This window comes from Rutidosis leptorrhynchoides, chromosome 8 (genome assembly GCF_046630445.1).
Source record: "Rutidosis leptorrhynchoides isolate AG116_Rl617_1_P2 chromosome 8, CSIRO_AGI_Rlap_v1, whole genome shotgun sequence".
Taxonomy (NCBI): Eukaryota; Viridiplantae; Streptophyta; class Magnoliopsida; order Asterales; family Asteraceae; genus Rutidosis; species Rutidosis leptorrhynchoides.
In genome coordinates this window covers 309,919,175-309,935,308 of record NC_092340.1, presented here as the reverse complement: position 1 = coordinate 309,935,308, position 16,134 = coordinate 309,919,175, and positions in this window count along the sequence as shown.

The window sequence follows — 16,134 nt, the reverse complement described above, 5'->3', positions numbered from 1 at the left end:
TGGAGGTGGGCTCGTGTGAACTTATATCTTCTTGGATTCTTTCCGGTAATCCTTTCACAAACGCGTCGATCTTCTCTTCCTCATCTTCGAATGCTCCCGGACACAATAGGCACAATTCTGTGAATCGTCTTTCGTACGTGGTAATATCAAATCCTTGGGTTCGTAACCCTCTAAGTTCTGTCTTGAGCTTATTGACCTCGGTTCTGGGACGGTACTTCTCGTTCATCAAGTGCTTGAATGCTGACCACGGTAGTGCGTACGCATCATCTTGTCCCACTTGCTCTAGATAGGTATTCCACCATGTTAACGCAGAACCTGTGAAGGTATGCGTAGCGTACTTCACTTTGTCCTCTTCAGTACACTTACTTACGGCAAACACCGATTCGACCTTCTCGGTCCACCGTTTCAATCCGATCGGTCCTTCGGTTCCATCAAATTCCAAAGGTTTGCAGGCAGTGAATTCTTTGTAGGTGCATCCTACACGATTTCCTGTACTGCTAGATCCAAGGTTATTGTTGGTATGTAGCGCAGCCTGTACTGCGGCTATGTTTGAAGCTAGAAAAGTACGGAATTCCTCTTCATTCATATTCACAGTGTGTCGAGTAGTCGGTGCCATTTCCTTCAAAATAGTCAAATGGAACAAGTTAATCATACAGAATATTAAGAGTAGTTAATAGTATTTCGTAGCATAATATGAACTCATTTATAAAAGCTTTTTCTTCATATTAGCATTTTATAAGTTTAAATTCGGGTAGTACCTACCCGTTAAGTTCATACTTAGTAGCTAATATACAATTCAACTACTACAATTCTATATGAAAAACTGATTATAATAATATTTCGCGTTCAAACTTTTATACAATATTTTACAAACTTACAATACCGCTTATTTTACATAAAGCATGAAATATAGCACACAATAACTTTGATACAAGATAGTTGTGAAGATAATTCTAGCTAGTACACAAGTCGTTCAGCAAAGGCAATAAAGACACGTAATTCATACGTCCAGAAACAAGTCATGCATTCTGGTTTTACTAGGACTACTTCCCATCCTTGGTCTTGTGAAACATAACCGTTATGGCCGTTGATAAGACAGCGTGTTGTAACGTCGTCAAAGGGACGAGGGTTACGTAATGACCAACAGTCTCGTAATAACCTAAAAACCTCATTTCTTATCCCAATTACCGACTCCGTTACTTGTGGGAACGTTTTGTTTAATAGTTGTAGCCCGATGTTCTTGTTCTCACTTTGGTGAGAAGCGAACATTACTAACCCGTAAGCATAGCATGCTTCTTTATGTTGCATGTTAGCCGCTTTTTCTAAATCACGAAGTCCTATATTCGGATATACTGAGTCAAAATAATTTCTTAACCCGTTGCGTAAAATAGCATTTGGGTTCCCCGCAATATATGCGTCAAAGTAAACACATCGTAACTTATGGATTTCCCAATGTGATATCCCCCATCTTCCGAACGAAAGCCTTTTATAAACCAAGGCATTCTTGGAACGTTCTTCGAATGTCTTACAAACTGATCTCGCCTTAAATAGTTGTGCCGAGGAATTCTGACCGACTCTAGACAAGATTTCATCAATCATGTCTCCGGGTAGGTCTCTTAAAATATTGGGTTGTCTATCCATTTTGTGTTTTTAAACTGTAAAATAGACAAGAGTTAGATTCATAAAAAAAAAATACTTATTAATACAAGCAATTTTTTTACATATATCATAAAGCATAAGCACACTATATTACATATATTACATCACACGAATACAACAATCTTATTCCGACTCGCTCGTTTCTTCTTCTTCGGTTTTGGTTCGTTTTGCCAGGTTTCTAGGGATATATGATGTTCCCCTAATACGAGCCGTAATTTTCCACATTGGTTTAGAAAAACCTGGTGGTTTAGAGGTTCCCGGGTCATTGTTACAACTTAAGGACTTCGGGGGTTGACGATACATATAAAGTTCATCGGGGTTGGAATTAGATTTCTCTATTTTTATGCCCTTTCCCTTATTATTTTCTTTTGCCTTTTTAAATTCAGTTGGGGTAATTTCTATAACATCATCGGAATTCTCGTCGGAATCCGATTCATCGGAGAATTGGTAATCCTCCCAATATTTTGCTTCCTTGGCGGAAACACCATTGACCATAATTAACTTTGGTCGGTTGGTTGAGGATTCTCTTTTACTTAACCGTTTTATTATTTCCCCCACCGGTTCTATTTCTTCTTCCGGTTCCGATTCTTCTTCCGGTTCCGATTCTTCTTCCGGTTCCGACTCTTCTTCCGGTTCCTCTTCGGGAACTTGTGAATCAGTCCACGAATCATTCCAATTTACATTTGACTCTTCATTATTATTAGGTGAGTCAATGGGACTTGTTCTAGAGGTAGACATCTATCACATAATATCAAACGCGTTAAGAGATTAATATATCACATAATATTCACATGTTAAAAATATATAGTTTCCAACAAAATTTGTTAAGCAATCATTTTTCAAGTAAACACGGTCGAAGTCCAGACTCACTAATGCATCCTAACAAACTCGATAAGACACACTAATGCAAAATTCTGGTTCTCTAAGACCAACGCTCGGATACCAACTGAAATGTCCCGTTCTTATTGATTAAAAACGTTCCATATTAATTGATTTCGTTGCGAGGTTTTGACCTCTATATGAGACGTTTTTCAAAGACTGCATTCATTTTTAAAACAAACCATAACCTTTATTTCATAAATAAAGGTTTAAAAAGCTTTACGTAGATTATCAAATAATGATAATCTAAAATATCCTGTTTACACACGACCATTACATAATGGTTTACAATACAAATATGTTACATCGAAATCAGTTTCTTGAATGCAGTTTTTACACAATATCATACAAACATGGACTCCAAATCTTGTCCTTATTTTAGTATGCAACAGCGGAAGCTCTTAATATTCACCTGAGAATAAACATGCTTTAAACGTCAACAAAAATGTTGGTGAGTTATAGGTTTAACCTATATATATCAAATCGTAACAATAGACCACAAGATTTCATATTTCAATACACATCTCATACATAGAGATAAAAATCATTCATATGGTGAACACCTGGTAACCGACAATAACAAGATGCATATATAAGAATATCCCCATCATTCCGGGACACCCTTCGGATATGATATAAATTTCGAAGTACTAAAGCATCCGGTACTTTGGATGGGGTTTGTTAGGCCCAACAGATCTATCTTTAGGATTCGCGTCAATTAGGGTGTCTGTTCCCTAATTCTTAGATTACCAGACTTAATAAAAAGGGGCATATTCGATTTCGATAATTCAACCATAGAATGTAGTTTCACGTACTTGTGTCTATTTTGTAAATCATTTATAAAACCTGCATGTATTCTCATCCCAAAAATATTAGATTTTAAAAGTGGGACTATAACTCACTTTCACAGATTTTTACTTCGTCGGGAAGTAAGACTTGGCCACTGGTTGATTCACGAACCTATAACAATATATACATATATATCAAAGTATGTTCAAAATATATTTACAACACTTTTAATATATTTTGATGTTTTAAGTTTATTAAGTCAGCTGTCCTCGTTAGTAACCTACAACTAGTTGTCCACAGTTAGATGTACAGAAATAAATCGATAAATATTATCTTGAATCAATCCACGACCCAGTGTATACGTATCTCAGTATTGATCACAACTCAAACTATATATATTTTGGAATCAACCTCAACCCTGTATAGCTAACTCCAACATTCACATATAGAGTGTCTATGGTTGTTCCGAAATATATATAGATGTGTCGACATGATAGGTCGAAACATTGTATACGTGTCTATGGTATCTCAAGATTACATAATATACAATACAAGTTGATTAAGTTATGGTTGGAATAGATTTGTTACCAATTTTCACGTAGCTAAAATGAGAAAAATTATCCAATCTTGTTTTACCCATAACTTCTTCATTTTAAATCCGTTTTGAGTGAATCAAATTGCTATGGTTTCATATTGAACTCTATTTTATGAATCTAAACATAAAAAGTATAGGTTTATAGTCGGAAAAATAAGTTACAAGTCATTTTTGTAAAGGTAGTCATTTCAGTCGAAAGAACGACGTCTAGATGACCATTTTAGAAAACATACTTCCACTTTGAGTTTAACCATAATTTTTGGATATAGTTTCATGTTCATAATAAAAATCATTTTCTCAGAATAACAACTTTTAAATCAAAGTTTATCATAGTTTTTAATTAACTAACCCAAAACAGCCCGCGGTGTTACTACGACGGCGTAAATCCGGTTTTACGGTGTTTTTCGTGTTTCCAGGTTTTAAATCATTAAGTTAGCATATCATATAGATATAGAACATGTGTTTAGTTGATTTTAAAAGTCAAGTTAGAAGGATTAACTTTTGTTTGCGAACAAGTTTAGAATTAACTAAACTATGTTCTAGTGATTACAAGTTTAAACCTTCGAACAAGATAGCTTTATATGTATGAATCGAATGATGTTATGAACATCATTACTACCTTAAGTTCCTTGGATAAACCTACTGGAAAAGAGAAAAATGGATCTAGCTTCAACGGATCCTTGGATGGCTCGAAGTTCTTGAAGCAGAATCATGACACGAAAACAAGTTCAAGTAAGATCATCACTTGAAATAAGATTGTTATAGTTATAGAAATTGAACCAAAGTTTGAATATGATTATTACCTTGTATTAGAATGATAACCTACTGTAAGAAACAAATATTTCTTGAGGTTGGATGATCACCTTACAAGATTGGAAGTGAGCTAGCAAACTTGAAAGTATTCTTGATTTTATGAAACTAGAACTTTTGGAATTTATGAAGAACACTTAGAACTTGAAGATAGAACTTGAGAGAGATCAATTAGATGAAGAAAATTGAAGAATTAAAGTGTTTGTAGGTGTTTTTGGTCGTTGGTGTATGGATTAGATATAAAGGATATGTAATTTTGTTTTCATGTAAATAAGTCATGAATGATTACTCATATTTTTGTAATTTTATGAGATATTTCATGCTAGTTGCCAAATGATGGTTCCCACATGTGTTAGGTGACTCACATGGGCTGCTAAGAGCTGATCATTGGAGTGTATATACCAATAGTACATACATCTAAAAGCTGTGTATTGTACGAGTACGAATACGGGTGCATACGAGTAGAATTGTTGATGAAACTGAACGAGGATGTAATTGTAAGCATTTTTGTTAAGTAGAAGTATTTTGATAAGTGTATTGAAGTCTTTCAAAAGTGTATAAATACATATTAAAACACTACATGTATATACATTTTAACTGAGTCGTTAAGTCATCGTTAGTCGTTACATGTAAATGTTGTTTTGAAACCTTTAGGTTAACGATCTTGTTAAATGTTGTTAACCCAATGTTTATAATATCAAAAGAGATTTTAAATTATTATATTATCATGATATTATGATGTACGAATATCTCTTAATATGATATATATACATTAAATGTCGTTACAACGATAATCGTTACATATATGTCTCGTTTCAAAATCATTAAGTTAGTAGTCTTGTTTTTACATATGTAGTTCATTGTTAATATACTTAATGATATGTTTAATTATCATAATATAATGTTAACTATATATATAACCATATATATGTCATCATATAGTTTTTACAAGTTTTAACGTTCGTGAATCACCGGTCAACTTGGGTGGTCAATTGTCTATATGAAACCTATTTCAATTAATCAAGTCTTAACAAGTTTGATTGCTTAACATGTTGGAAACATTTAATCATGTAAATATCACTCTCAATTAATATATATAAACATGGAAAAGTTCGGGACACTACAATTAACGAATGTGATACAAGTTTGACCAACTACAAATGATAGTTTATAATCCAAACGACCCCTTGAGCATGGTTTGGGACTAAACTACCCAAAACGTAGGCCAACTTCCAAAAGCTTCAACATAATATCCACAAGGGACACCTAGTGCCCAACAACCCCCCTGCCCTTATCCGCACTTGCATCTAAAATATAAACAACGAGAGGGGTAAGCTAACGCTTAGTGAGTGCAATAATTATATGTTTACATATACAACCTACTTACTTGCAATCACTTACACATTTCCGCATACATGCTAGCAATATAATCAATCATACCATCGCAAGTATAATACTAAACTTCCAATAACATAAGCTGGCATAACAATAGCATAATTTAAACAATATAATATGCTACAATCCGCACACAACCATGGTTAACCAATCGAACGAGGGAACGGTGTTTAAGGACCGTCGGAGTTCATAACAACCATTAGTGCACTTAACACCTCGTACACTAACCCCACGGGTGGCATCTTAACACTTCGATACTTCACCCCGAGTGGCATCTTAACACTTCGATGCTTCACCCATCTATTCTACGGAGTGGTGTCTTAACACCTCGACACTTCACCCCTAGGTGGCATCTTAACACCTCGATGCTTCACCCCTAGGTGGCATCTTAACACCTCGATGCTTCACCCATCACATGAGAAGTGGTGTCTTAACACCTCGACACTTCACAACTCATACTACACAAATAAATACATCATATATGCACGCACATAATTATCCCACTCACCTTAGCACTTCGGTGGTGATTATGCACTTCCGAGCTTCAAAGCAAAGTACCTAATACATTAAGTACACATTCAATTACACAACTAGTGGAATTAACCACATTGCACCTACTTGCGTATTTAATGACCTAATTCACATTAAATGGCTCAAACACACCACAACCGCCCTTAAATGGCCAAGACTCGACTTTGGACACTAAAGCTAGTGAATTAAAGTCTACTAACTTCAACTAACACCAACTTATGGCATTTCATACCCATTTTACCCAAATTAGGCCAACTAGTACACTTTTGACCCATTTTCACACTTGCCATCCAAATTTGTCAAACATGACCTATTTACTACTTCATTAACATTTGGACAAGTGTTTAATGCTTGACAACACCATTAACACCTACAAACTCCATTTCATTAGACCAAACCCTAGATCATGGCTATTAGGGTTCCATAACAACAACATAACCCAAATTCACCCATTTTACCCCCAAATGGGTCGTACAAGTCTCTAGTAACCAAAACCCTAGTCAATAATCAATTAAAACTCAAAACTTGGAGTTAGAACTTACCGAGACTAACAACGTGTAGCTAGAGACACAAGGAACAACCTTAACTCTTGCTCCAAAGATCAACCCTCAATCCTTCACTCTCAAAACTCACTTTAAATCTAAATGGGTGTTGAGTTTTTGGGAGAGAAAATGAAAGAATAAGGAAAAGAAATTAAATAAAATGGAATGGGTGGTTGGGATTTAGTGCTCCCATCAGATCTACATGTCCAATTACCATTTTGCCCCTTAAAATCATTAAATTTGAGCTAAAACCGGATTCTGCCCAGCAGGAATACCGCGGCGCGGCCTAGTTCGTCGCGGCTCGACATATAACGGGAAAATCACCCCTCTTTAACTCACTTTCTGATCCTGGTTTGCTTGAAATGCCGCGGCGCGGACCAGTTTGTCGCGGCGCGGCCTAAGGCTAGAACTGGGCACTTTGGCCACACTCAAACCAAAAATCGTTTTACACCACTATTAATTCGTTCAAGCTTCCGATATACTTCTAAACATCATATCTATGCTTCACATGACTTAACACTAACCAAAACTCATATATAGACTTGCTTATGCACACAATATCAAGTATACACATACATACATATATATATATATATATATATATATATATATATATATATATATATATATATATATATATATATATATATATATATATATATATATATATATATATATATATATATATATATATATTCATACATTTACGCGTAAGCTAACGAATTATAAACGTACAAATGATTAAGTATGTACCTTTCGATACGTACGGGAAAAACAGGATGTTACAACTCTCCCCCACTTGATTCGGAGCGTACCCTCGCGATCCAAGCCGCATGACAAGCCGGAAGATAAACCAAAACAAACTCTTCGGATTTCCACGTAAACTCGGAACCCTTTCGATGTCGCCATTGCACCTTGAAAGTTCTAATTTCCTTGTTCCGCAACATCTTAACCTTCTCATCAAAGATTGCAACCGGTTCTTCCGCATACTCTAGATTGTTATTCAACGAAATCTCATCTAAAGGCACCCAAGTCGAGTCATCCGCAAGACACTTACGAAGATGGGAAACATGAAATGTGTTATGAATTCCCGCAAGTTCTTCGGGTAATTCTAGTCGATAAGCAACCTCACCAACACGTGCCAACACCTTGAAAGGACCAATAAACCGAAGAGCTAACTTTCCTCGTTTCTGAAACCGGATAACACCCTTCCATGGAGAAATCTTAAGCATCACCATGTCGCCTTCTTGAAACTCAATCGTTCTCCTACCTTTATCGGCATAAGACTTTTGTCGATCTTGCGCCGCTTTAAGTCGAGCCCGAATCATCTTAATTTTACTATTTGTTTCCAAAACCAAATCGGAACTTCCGATTTCTCGTTGACCCACTTCTCCCCAACAAATGGGAGTTCGACACCTACGCCCATAAAGCATCTCATACGGTGGCATTCCAATACTAGTGTGGTAACTATTATTGTACGAGAATTACACCAATGGTAAGTACTCATCCCAACTTCCACCAAAATCAATAATACACGCCCTTAACATATCCTCCAACGTTTGGTTCGTACGCTCGGTTTGACCGTCCGTTTGAGGATGATACGCCGTGCTCATTTTTAATTGAGTACCCATATCTTCATGAAACTTGTTCCAAAACCGGGACGTGAAACGAGTATCTCGATCCAAAACAATAGATATAGGAACCCCATGTCTCGATATCACCTCCTTGATAAACAACTTGGATAAAGTCTCCGATGATATCGTTTCCCGAATGGGAAGAAACAAAGCACTTTTCGTCAATCGATCAACTATCACCCAAATCGTATCATATTGGGTTCTCGCCGTCTTTGGTAACTTAGTAATGAAGTCCATGGTAATGTGCTCCCATTTCCACTTCGGGACTTCCAATGGTTGTAACTTACCGTACGGTTTTTGGTGTTCGGCTTTAACTTGCAAACACGTGACGCATTGTTCAACATACTTAACCACATCACGTTTCATACCGGGCCACCAATAATCTTTCTTCAAGTCATAGTACATCTTTGTTGCACCCGGATGAATGGAATACTTTGACTTATGTGCTTCATCTAGTAGCACTTGTCGGTTACCACCCATCTTAGGTACCCACACTCTTCCTCGAAACGACAACAAACCACGCGAGCCCATAGTAATGAACTCTGTTTGCCCCACAATCCCCTCTTCGTGCTTGTTGTGAACATACGCTTCTATTTGAATTTCACCAAGCTTTACAAGGAAATCGTTAGTAATAATCATGCGTAACGATCCTACTCGTATCTCCGGATGTTGACTCTTTCGACTCAAGGCGTCCGCGACCACGTTCGCCTTTCCCGGATGGTAAAGTATCTCACAATCATAATCCTTTACCACATCCATCCACCTACGTTGACGATAATTCAAATCTCGTTGAGTAAAGAGATGTTTCAAACTCTTATGGTCCGAATAAATCGTACACTTAACACCATACAAGTAGTGGCGCCAAATTTTCAACGCATGAACCACCGCCGCCAATTCAAGATTGTGAGTCGGGTATCTCTTTTCGTGTTCCTTTAATTGTCGAGAGGCATAAGGGATGACTTTACCTCTTTGCATTAGAACACACCTGAGACCATTTAAGGAAGCATCACAATAAACCACCATATCTTCTACCCCTTCCGGCAACACTAACACCGGAGCTTGACACAACTTCTCTTTTAACAATTGAAAAGCGATTTCTTGCTCGTTCTCCCAATTGAATCTTACGTTCTTCCTCGTCAATTTAGTCAAAGGAGAAGCAATCTTAGAAAAGTCTTGGATGAACCGACGATAATAACCGGCCAATCCGAGAAAGCTTCGGATTTTCGTAGACGTAGTCGGTTGTCCCCAACTCTTCACCGTTTCTATCTTCCCCGGGTCTACTTGAATTCCTTCTTGATTCACAATATGGCCAAGGAATTGAACTTCCCTTAGCCAAAATTCACATTTGGAGAATTTTGCATACAACTTCTCCTTCCGCAATGTCTTCAACACTTCACGCAAATGGTGCTCATGTTCCTTCATACTCTTAGAATAAACAAGTATGTCGTCGATGAACACAATTACCGACTTGTCCAACATAGGTTGGCACACCCGGTTCATAAGGTCCATGAATGCCGCCGGTGCATTCGTAAGACCAAAAGGCATAACTACAAACTCATAATGCCCGTAACGCGTTCGAAAAGCCATTTTCTCTATGTCTTCCTCACGGACCTGCACTTGATGATAGCCGGACCGTAGGTCAATCTTAGAAAAATACGTTGCACCTTGGAGTTGGTCAAAAAAATCGTCAATCCTAGGTAATGGATAGCGATTCTTGATCGTCACTTTGTTCAACTCCCGATAATCGATGCACATCCGCATACTTCCATCTTTCTTTTTCACAAACAAAACCGGAGCACCCCATGGCGAGGAGCTCGGTCGAATGAAACCCTTTTCAAGCAACTCTTGGGTTTGATTTAGCAACTCTTGCATTTCCATCGGCGCTAAATGATAAGGAGTTTTAGCAATAGGAGTAGCTCCCGGAACCAACTCAATGCGAAATTCTACTTGTCTTTCCGCCGGAACACCCGGTAACTCACCCGGAAAAACGTCTTCAAATTCATTAACCACCGGAATTTCACGAATGGGTGGTGGCTCATCATGAGTATCAACTACATGAGCAAGATAACATATACCACCACTCTTGAGAAAACGTCGTGCCCGTGCATAAGTGCATAATGGTACGAGTCTTCTTTGTTTGTCGCCATGAATAATCAACTCTCCCCCGCTTAGGGTCTTGACACGAATGAACTTATCATGGCATGCAATATCGGCTCTATAACGATCGAGCCAATCTATACCAACAACAATATCAAACTCACCCAAAGTCATCGGAATGAGATCGATTTTAAACGTTTCGGTACCAAACACGACATTACATTCTTTACACACATCCACCCCTAGCACCGTCTTACCATCCGCTATTTCAACTTCTACCGGATGACTTAACTTAGCTAGCGGTTTGTTAATCTTAGACACAAATCGGGCGACACAAAAGACAAATTAGCACCGCTATCAAATAATATCCTTGCCGGATTAGAGTTAACCATGAAAGTACCTGAGACAACTTCATTGGAATGCTTGGCCTCATCATTGGTCATCAAATAATTTCGCCCCTTAGCCGTGCCCGCCGCCCTCTCTAACCTCCTAACATGATCACCCCGCAAGTCGGGACACTCCGACTTCTTATGCCCTTCTTTACCGCAATTAAAACAAGTGAGCTTGGTTGTGGATGATTGTTTTGGGCACTCACGAGCCATGTGCCCCCTTTGCCCACAATTGTAGCAAGCATAGGTAAAATCACCGGAAGCACCCTTCTTAACACTACCAACACTCTCGAAGCCCTTCTTATGCTTCTTGTTAGAAAAGTTCAAATGACTAATAGCTTCAAACTTCTTTTTGCCGAAGGTGAAGCCACTCTTTCTCAAGATGAGCGACTCAAACCCTTTGGCCATATCAAACATCTCATCAAAACTCTTCACCACGTTCACACTAATCTTTTCTTGATAGTTGTCATTCAAGATTCGGTAAAAGTCTTCCTTCAACATCTTATCATTCCCAACATACTCCGGGCAAAATTGAGTTTTTGACAAGTAAACGGAGTTAAGAGTATTCAAATCCATCGACCCTTGCCTCAAGGAACGCAACTCGTCCTTAAGCCTAGTAAGATCGGCCGAAGTTCGGTACTCTTGTAAGAACTCCGTTTTGAACTCATCCCAAGTAAAATCCATGCATTGTTCCTCGCCATAAACTTGGATTTTTGCATCCCACCATAGCTTTGCATCACCTCTTAGCATGCTACAACCATACCTTGTCTTTTTATCAATCGGGCATTCACAAGTTCGAAAGGCCCCCTCCATATCGGAGATCCACCGGGCACTCTTTAACGGGTCTCTTTCGCCCTCAAAAATAGGTGGTTGAGCATCTTTGAAATTCTTAAAGAGAAAGTCGCGCCTTCCCATATTATCATCATGAAGGACGGCCTTGACTTACTCTTTGACTAAATTGACTAATTGCTCGTCAATCGAGTCTAGAAACATCTTCTTAATCTCCTCAAGATATTCCGCCTTTTGACATTTAAAGATGGCCTCAACCTTGGCCGTGAATTCGGGGTCCTCACTAGTGCCCCCATTTTCGATGTCGTGTCCGTTTCTCATCTTCATTCTATAAAACGGAAAAGATTAAACGACGAACGAAACAAAGGACATAACACGTATGCATATACGTATACCCCACACTACTCCATCTTACTCAACAATCGTTATACATTACTTGTTTGACACGATTTGCACCCGTAACAATGGTAGCTAATCATTGTTACGCGCGCACGTCGTATTAACTTGCTAGTACAACATCCATCTCGCTTGATGATTGCTAAACACAACACAAATCAATTAGCACGAGGTTAGTTCACATAAACCATAGCACTAACAAATCCCGATTAGACCCAAAGTCCTACAAGTCCCGCATAAAAGCGCATGCACAATAAAGTCTAAGTCTAGGCACCTATCTCAAGTCGCCTAAATCCCTTAGACCATGCTCTGATACCACTTGAAACAACCCAACCCGTATTCCGTACGATAATTATTTTTTTTTTAAATAATACACATTTACGCGCAACTTAAATATGTAACCCATTCCACACGTTTCGTCAAAACATACTACGAGTTTAATGTTTACAAAGAGGCACAAAGGCCATTAACGAATGTGATACAAGTTTGACCAACTACAAATGATAGTTTATAATCCAAACGACCCCTTGAGCATGGTTTGGGACTAAACTACCCAAAACGTAGGCCAACTTCCAAAAGCTTCAACATAATATCCACAAGGGACACCTAGTGCCCAACAACCCCCTTGCCCTTATCCGCACCTGCATCTAAAATATAAACAAAGAGAGGGGTAAGCTAACGCTTAGTGAGTGCAATAATTATATGTTTACATATACAACCTACTTACTTGCAATCACTTACACATTTCCGCATACATGCTAGCAATATAATCAATCATACCATCGCAAGTATAATACTAAACTTCCAACAACATAAGCTGGCATAACAATAGCATATAATTTAAACAATATAATATGCTACAATCCGCACACAACCATGGTTAACCAATCGAACGAGGGAACGGTGTTTAAGGACCGTCGGAGTTCATAACAACCATTAGTGCACTTAACACCTCGTACACTAACCCCACGGGTGGCATCTTAACACTTCGATACTTCACCCCGAGTGGCATCTTAACACTTCGATGCTTCACCCATCTATTCTACGGAGTGGTGTCTTAACACCTCGACACTTCACCCCTAGGTGGCATCTTAACACCTCGATGCTTCACCCCTAGGTGGCATCTTAACACCTCGATGCTTCACCCATCACATGAGAAGTGGTGCCTTAACACCTCGACACTTCACAACTCATACTACACAAATAAATACATCATATATGCACGCACATAATTATCCCACTCACCTTAGCACTTCGGTGGTGATTATGCACTTCCGAGCTTCAAAGCAAAGTACCTAATACATTAAGTACACATTCAATTACACAACTAGTGGAATTAACCACATTGCACCTACTTGAGCATTTAATGACCTAATTCACATTAAATGGCTCAAACACACCACAACCGCCCTTGAATGGCCAAGACTCGACTTTGGACACTAAAGCTAGTGAATTAAAGTCTACTAACTTCAACTAACACCAACTTATGGCATTTCATATCCATTTTACCCAAATTAGGTCAACTAGAACACTTTTGACCCATTTTCACACTTGCCATCCAAATTTGTCAAACATGACCTATTTACTACTTCATTAATATTTGGACAAGTGTTTAATGCTTGACAACACCATTAACACCTACAAACTCCATTTCATTAGACCAAACCCTAGATCATGGTTATTAGGGTTTCATAACAACAACATAACCCAAATTCACCCATTTTACCCCCAAATGGGTCATACAAGTCTCTAGTAACCAAAATCCTAGTCAATAATCAATTAAAACTCAAAACTTGGAGTTAGAACTTACCGAGACTATCAACACGTAGCTAGAGACACAAGGAACAACCTTAACTCTTGCTCCAAAGATCAACCCTCAATCCTTCACTCTCAAAACTCACTTTAAATCTAAATGGGTGTTGAGTTTTTGGGAGAGAAAATGAAAGAAAAAGGAAAAGAAATTAAATGAAATGGAATGGGTGGTTGGGATTTAGTGCTCCCATCAGATCTACATGTCCAATTACCATTTTACCCCTTAAAATCATTAAATTTGAGCTAAAACCGGATTCTATCCAGCAGGACTGCCGCGGCGCGGCCTAGTTCATCGCGGCGCGACATACAACTTGAAAATCACCCCTCTTTAACTCACTTTCTGATCCTGGTTTGCTTGAAATGCCGCGGCGCGGACCAGTTTGTCGCGGCGCGGCCTAAGGCTAGAACTGGGCACTTTGGCCACACTCAAACCAAAAATCGTTTTACACCACTATCAATTCGTTCAAGCTTCCGATATACGTCTAAACATCATATCTATGCTTCACATGACTTAACGCTAACCAAAACTCATATATAGACTTGCTTATGCACACAATATCAAGTATACACACACACACACACACACACACACACACACACATACACATAGATATATATATATATATATATATATATATATATATATATATATATATATATATATATATATATATATATATATTCATACATTTACGCGTAAGCTAACGAATTATAAACGTACAAATGATTAAGTATGTACCTTTCGATACGTACGGGAAAAACGGGATGTTACATAAGGCCAACTTCCTAATTAGATTTAGAATATCTAAGCATCTCTAAAGCGCACACGCATCCAGAAATAGAATTTGGAAAATTGTGTTTCTCAATAAGGCTACGCCATGAGTCACACGTAATATATATTGTTATGACCCCATCCATGTGAGATATGCTATTTTTGTTGGCTTTTAGATTTACTTGATACTCCCTCTGTCTTAACATAAGGGTCTGCTTGGTTAAAAGCAAGAAATGAGTGTGATTATGATTAATAATGCTTAGTTGCATACACTGTTGTAAACGGCGTCCGTTGCGTCCGTTGCGACGCCCGTTGCGGCGTTTTGATGACTAAAACGTTTCGACCCCGTCCCGTTTTCTTATAAGCCGGTCAACGGTCAAAAGTCAGGTCAAATGATGAAAAAATTGGGTCAACGCCGGTCAAAAGTCAGAAATTCTGTTAAAATCGGTCATAAGTCGGTCAAATCAATCAAAATTGACTTAGTTTAGTATTCCAATTTGTATTATATTAACGCTAATAGCAATTATAGGTACAAACTTGTCAACGGATATTTTTTAGCTCTAAAATATGTGAAAATATATATTTATATATATGAAAGTCAACATTAGTCAACATCCGTTTCGACCCCGTCTCGGCCCCGTTTTTTCCGTTGCGACATTTTGAGGTCGCTACCGTTTCGGCCCCGTCTCGCGTCTTTTTCAACCTTGGTTGCATATAATGGAATGGCTCATTGCATAAAGCTGGGTAATGAATCAATTATCTTATATATACTAAAAGACACAAAATTGAGAGGAATGACTATAATTACCTCGCGATATGGCAATGGATCGAATATATATCGATTGACGTCATATTCATGTTCATATTTATATTCATTCATATTCATATTCATATCTATATTCATTTAATTTGAATTTATTCATTCATACTCACATCCATATCCAACGAATTAAGCGGGTTAATGTATATTTGTTGAATATTTAAATAACGATAAAATATTTCTTGATAGGCAAAGAAAACATAACATTATTGAAATATATAAAAA